This window comes from Gadus morhua, chromosome 16 (assembly GCF_902167405.1).
Source record: "Gadus morhua chromosome 16, gadMor3.0, whole genome shotgun sequence".
Lineage (NCBI taxonomy): Eukaryota > Metazoa > Chordata > Actinopteri > Gadiformes > Gadidae > Gadus > Gadus morhua.
Window position 1 is genome coordinate 17,995,769 of NC_044063.1, and position 6,753 is coordinate 18,002,521.

Below are 6,753 nucleotides of genomic sequence, written 5' to 3' on the forward strand. Positions count from 1 at the left end.
TTTATTAAGAAATTATGGTAGCAGCTAGTGCATACAGAACCTTGCGTACTTCCGAGGGCAAGTTTTTCCACATTCTCCCAGTCACTTTGGAAACGTGTCCAATGTCTGCTTCATTTCCTCCGTTTCCAAGCTCTTTTATGACATCGGCATAAAACACCGTTTAGCAATGGCAAACGGTGTTACATGGCAACCATTCATATGGAGGGAATATATTTCTTGGCGGAAGAATGATTATCTATGAATATATCATTAAATTTTTCGTTGCTGTGCCTTTGTTTAATGAAATCTTGCTAGATCAACGTAGTAACCGTTTAAGAAAAGCAATAAGCCACTCGAGTCTGTGCTTTGTACTGTATAATAAATCCCCTTAGCTGTTCGATTAGCCTACAGTATAAAGCACGGCCTCTCGGGGCTTATTGCTTAAATATAATATAATACATACAATAATACATATAATAATACAATATAATGCTAAATTATACCGCAACTGCCTGGAAAAATGTATTCCATCCTGTCGGCTTTTTAATGGATTTTTTTTTTGCACCTGCAGAGTCATTAGCACCGCTATGTTCCGCCATTTTTTCATAATAATAACAGGACCGACCTTACGTCGTGACGTCAGGAGCGACGTTGAATGGCATCGACCCTTTCAGATGGCAACGACAGGGAAATCTGCGCCGCCGCCAGGAGGGAGAGCGCCTTGGGGCCTACGCAGCAGACGTTCAGTTGTATCGCCAGTTCCCTGCTATTGCTAGGGAGGACCTGGCCCTGCATGATTTCCTTCGGGGACTTGCCCCAGAGTGGCTACGACAGCACGTCCGCCTCACAAGGCCCCCAAGGCCCTCCGGTGCGGTACGCCAGGCCATCTGGCCCGTGACTGCCCTGCAAGGCCACCACGGGGTAGAGCTCCTCGTCCGGCAGAAAACTACGGCAGAGTGGCCCATTGAGGGGACCACCGCTTCGGAATCCTTCCCCTCTCCATGGTCTTAGCGCTCTGGTTGGAAGCACGGGGCGGCCTCAGGGGCCTGTACCTCCGCTGCAGTCTCGACGGCCCACCCTGCAAGGCTTTGGTGGACACGGGGTCGACCATCTCCCTGCTGCGGCTCCGTTTTTCCGGGCACCACCGGCGCTCTCTCGGGGGGATGGTCGTCGACCAGCGTCCGCCTGATGTCTGTGACGGGGCAGGAGACTGGAATGAGGGGGAGAAGCGCCGGGTGGGTGACCAGGAGGTGATGCATGAGTTTTGGCTCGCCGACATCCGGGACAGATGCATCATCGGCCTGGACCTGCTGACCCATTGGGGTGCCCGGGGGGACGTAGCTGGAGCAGGCCATCACTATGGGTGCGGAGACGGTGGCACTCCAGTCCCAGCGGGGAAAGAAAGGTCCCCCAGTTACCAGTCCCGCATCGTCAGGTTACGCCACGAGGGCGCCTGGCTGCCGCCCGGTCCCTGCATTCCCAGCGGCCCGGTGTCTGCCGCCTTTCCTTCCCGCAAGACCGCCGAGGCTGTCCATGCGCTTTGGCTGCACAGTGGGGTTTGACTCGACAGCTGAGGCTGCTACTTAAGTTAAGTCCTTTATTCATCCCTTTTTAGGGGGAAATTCTTTCTCTGCTTTTGACCCATCTTGGTAGCCAGTGAACATACACACACAGAGGTCCACACACATGGGGGCACACACATGGGGGCACACCGGCACTACCGGGGCAGTGGGCTGCCGCGGTGCAGCGCCCGCGGTCAGATGCCTTGCTCAAGGCCACCTCATCTGTAGATTTTTTCAGGATTCGAACTGGCCACCCTCCAGTTACCAGTCCAACTCCTTCACCATTATGCCGCGGATGCCCGCTAGTATACTTGGGGAGTATGGGGACATTTTCGCGGCTCGGGATAAGGACTGCAGGCGGACAGAGCTGGTGTAGCATGCCATTGACACCGACTCTGCCAAGCCCATCCGCCTGCGGGCCCATCGATTGGCCATTGCCAAACGCCAGGCGGCATCGGAAAAGGTCCGCAAGATGGCTGCCGTTGGGGTGATCGAGCCCTCGTCAGGTCAATGGGCGGCTCCAGCCGTCCTGGTGAGGAAGAAGGGCGATATCTGGAGATTCCGGATCTCCCGACGGCCCTGTGCAGCCGTTGAGTGGCTTATCACAAGGACCTTAATCTAAAGCGTCGAGAAAAGTTATTTGTTTTAGCGTCATATAGTTTGATTTATGATCGATAAAGGTAGTTCTGCAGTCCTGCGTTGTATGGGGCACAGAACTACAGTTAGCTATAAACCTGACTCTGTGTACTTCTTGGCCGCCGCTGCATTATATCATGTACAAAGTCCTTGCAACAGTGTGTGCAAAGTGGCGGAAGCGGTAGATTAGTCTTTTTATAGTCCAACTTATTGATGCATCGGCCTGTTTAATTTTTAACATTTTAGTATGACTTACAATTATAGGACGCAATGACGGTTTGCGATGCCTGGCTAGTGTCAACAGGCCAACCATGGCTGGCCTGTGCTGAAAGAGGCCGATTGCATCAAGAGTTCTGAGAGCGGAAGTCTCTGCAGCTGAGACATGGGTACCACAGGAGACATAGGAGCCTACTCAGGAGTTGGTTCTGGCTTTTGTGGCGGGGGTGGAGAACCTGTCTCGTGTTTGCGCATGTATGTTTACCTCTACACCTCCAGGCAGAAATTAATCTCCGGACATTTCTGCCTGGAGATTCGATTGCATTTAGTCTTGATTTTACTGGTCTGTATTACAGTACAACTTCAATAGAATATCTGCTTGAACTTGAATATTTGTATCTGAATTAGTGACCATTGAGTTTTTTTATTATCTGGGGCCGTATTCACAAAGCATTTTATCTTACCGCTAGGAGTGCTCCTAACTCGCGCTAAAACATTTTACGTAGGAGTTTTTTCTTAAAAGTTATTCACAAAGCCGCTGAGACCTACTCTTACTAAGGATAAATCACAAAGAGTGAACTAAGAGTGACGCGCCGTTGCTATGGATTACGTAAATTCTCGTGCACGAGTTTAGAAGCGGTCAGTTCGGTGGTTGTTCAGACGAGCGGATTTTCGGCTCCTTTGCGAGATGCGGCACTAATGGCTCTTCTTACTGTGGAGAGCCGGCTCTTTCGGCTCCCAAACGGCTCCCCATACACATGTTTTACATTATTAATTAATTAATAGCTTAAACCTAATTTTAGAACATTTTGTTTCATTATTGACATTGTTAAGCACTTATGAGTAAAAATGCAGCATAACAATGCTTTATGAATAAAACCTTTATTACAAAATAGCACCACTTCCAAAAAAAATAACTTGAAAAAATGTAACAGTTAAATATAAATACAAACACCCACCACAATACAAAAAAGTAGGCAATCAAAGCAGCTTCATAACAGAAAAGCCACAACCAGCCTCTGTCCAGGTTGTTAGTGGAGCCTGCACGATAGGATATTCTGGTTTTGCTGAGTCTACACTCTGCCCTGGTGGAGTCTGACGTAGCATTAAAATGAGTCCAGATTTTGCTCCGTTTTCTGTCACCACTCATTATCACACAGGCCTATTCAATTGTCACACTGACTCCCCTTCTTTATGCCGTGTGTGCTTCTTGACTGCTGCGTGCGTGACTGTGCATTGACACCTGCCCACGAACGCTATACAGCTTGGCCAATTGCCTGCGGTTTCCAAAAAAAAAGTGGAGAGAAACTTTTTTTTCAGTGTTTTCCCGGCACATTATTAATTGAAAGCTGCGTGTGATTGGTCAGATGTGTGGAGCACACGCTTGACACGAGGGCAGTGGAGACATTAAGGCACAGACGGAGGAAAAAAAAAACCTCTGCTTTACCACAGGCAGAACGCGCAAGGAGAGAGAGTGAGAGGGGGAGGTGGGGGGAGAGAGAGAGTGAGAGTGAGAGGGGGAGGGCAGGGGGAGAGACAGCGAGGCACCGCAGGAGAAAAAAAACGAAAAGCAGAGCACAAGCACAGCGACAGGGAGGCGGAGAGAGCGAAAAACTGAAAAAAAACCTGGCTCCCAAATAGGATCTTAAAACGGCTCCCATCGTAGAGCCGGTTCCAATCGTTCACGTCAAAGAGCCGGCTCTTTGAGCCGGATCGTTCGCGACCGACACATCACTAGAGCCCACTGAATCACCGAAAAACAAGGAAATAGCCTAGGCTAGAAATGAATTCCTATTAAGTAGTTATAGTGCAGTTAGCAGAATACACGCATGATGACAATTTTGTGCAGACCACGATAATGACGTTGTAGCCTGCACGTTCAAGAGAGAGAAAGCAAACAATAAAAATACGTAACATTTGAAAGAAAATAAATGTTATGAACTACACAAGTGTTGACTGATTTGTGCCAAGGCGCTTACCTAAACTGTGTTTTCAAAGGGATCCCTAAATGCCAGTCCACTCGGTTCCACACGGCCAAATTCTTTGTCATGTTGATCGCCATCATCATCATCATCATCATCATCATCATCATCATCATCATCGGTGTAGAATGGCACGTTCAGTGATTACTGTGCTTGCCCTCTCTGGGGTGAGGCGTATTTCGCCGTGGAGGACATGCAACCGACGTTTCATCTGCCCAATTCCTCTCTCCACAACACTAGAGCACACGTTTGTGTGCTCTAGCATATATGGAGGAAATCAGTAAACAATAATAGATATGGATTCAACAAATAAAAGGCGTCAAAGTGCCAATACGATGTGTTTTACGCATGGGACTAAGCGCAATCTGCGTAATCACTTACATGTTATACTTTAACTGTGCTCCCGGTTGTGAATTGAGGTAGGGTGTCTAGAGCCACGTCTTGCATGGATAGTCACTGTCACCCAGCAAGTGACACCCAACTGGTACCTCAAAAAGCTGCCTCAGACCGCTCACCATTAAAATGCGCGAATCATGGGTAGCTGAAGCTCCAGGCCACTTTGCATCAACATCAAGTAGGCTATGTTAAAATTTGCATCAAAAACAACCTGCGTGTTGATGGAATGCACTTTCTTCCTATTGACGAACACGTCCTCGTCTTTTGATGGCGCAATTATTTTTATGTGCGTCCCGTCAATAGCACCGACCACACCACCGGGCATACCTGCTATTGCCATGAAGTTGGCTTTGATCCTGTGTAAATGTTGAATGTCCAAAGGAAAGTTTATGGCACGGCTGACTGATGGTTGCGATATTTTTAAATCGTCGGCATTGCAAAGTTGCATTTCCCCTGTTGCTAAATAACGTAGTGTGGCCAAACATTTTATTTCGGGACTAATCGGATTATTCCTGTTAGTCGGGGATGTTATTGCATCGCGCACTAACTCCACAACAAGTTGAATACCCTAACATTTCGTCTCGCAGGCATTTTATGATTCTTTGTGAATAGGTCTTACTGAGTTAGGAGTCCTCTTGAGGACTTTTAAGCTGTCCTAGACTTAGGTGCTACTTTTAGGCCTAAAATACCTTGTGAATTGCTCTTAGTGGAAAAAAGTTAGGAGTCCTAAATTTAAGAGTGACACGCCCATCATTTTTAGGAATTACTCCTAAATTCGCCAGTTAGGACCTACATTTAGCCCTAAGATCCTTTGTGAATACGGCCCCTGGTCAGTTCACCAGTGTTTTTCCGCAGTACATCCATGTATGTTGGTGTGGGACTCCCGGAGTTGGTTCCCAGCTATCTGGCTGGCAGCTCCTGCTGTCTCTAGCAATGACCGACCAGTCTCGGATGCTACCTTCTCACTCATCCCTGCTAGCTCCCCATACAGATGCTTGTTGGTAACATGCTCGTTCTGGTCAATGTTAAATATTGCATGCAGCATTCTGGTTTAGCAACCATCCAGGGATTTCTGTAGGGGGGGCTTCAGGAGCTCCTGGGACTGCTCCACATGGTCTGATATCAGGCTGATATCAACTGCATAGCCCATGTCCGTTAGGACTACAACGGGGAATCTCCTAGACCTCTAAGGTGTAATGGTGAAGCTGAGTTTATGCTCTTGTCTACTGATGGCTTGCCTGAGTGCATAGTCCGAGACTATAATGAGGAAGTAGAGGGCGATGGAGTCACCCTTGCTAGGATGTCAAACTCCTCACTGTCGTAATCCAGGGTTACTCCCTTTGCTCATGTGCCTGCGTACATGGTCCCCATTGCCCGGAGTAGTTAAGGAGGGACACCGTAAGCCATCATCACGCCTCTGTGTATTGAGTCGGAAGCCTTTTCAAAGTAAATATAATAGCCTGCCTCCACTCTTCACACCTTCTCCATCAGCACCTCCCCTTTGAACCTTTCGTAGGCAACAAAGTCAATATTTGGCCTAATTTAATACCCAACGCCTCGGTCCATTTGTGGTCGAAGCTTTGTCGCGCTTCCTCCACCTTTGCATGCGCCTGCATGCCTAGACCTCGGAGAGACTGTGATCCTCTCTGTCGTTGGCACTCACTCTCAGTTGCACGCAGAGAAGGCATTCCAGTCATTGTGATTCTTTGGGATATGCATGGGGACCCTCAAGCTTAGTCGAACCCTTATGGAAACCACTCAGTTCGTGTTCCACATGCAAGGCAGCAAGTAGGGCTGGGCGATATGACGATATCATACCGTGGACGATATGAAAGTGTCTACCGGGAGAGATTTGGCCATATCGTTTATACCGAGAGAAAAAAAACAGTTCAATGTTTGCACTATATGACACTGCAGTTAATGACAGATTGTTCGCTACTTACTCCTGTGTAAGCATGGAAATTCAAGTTCAAAATAAAAGA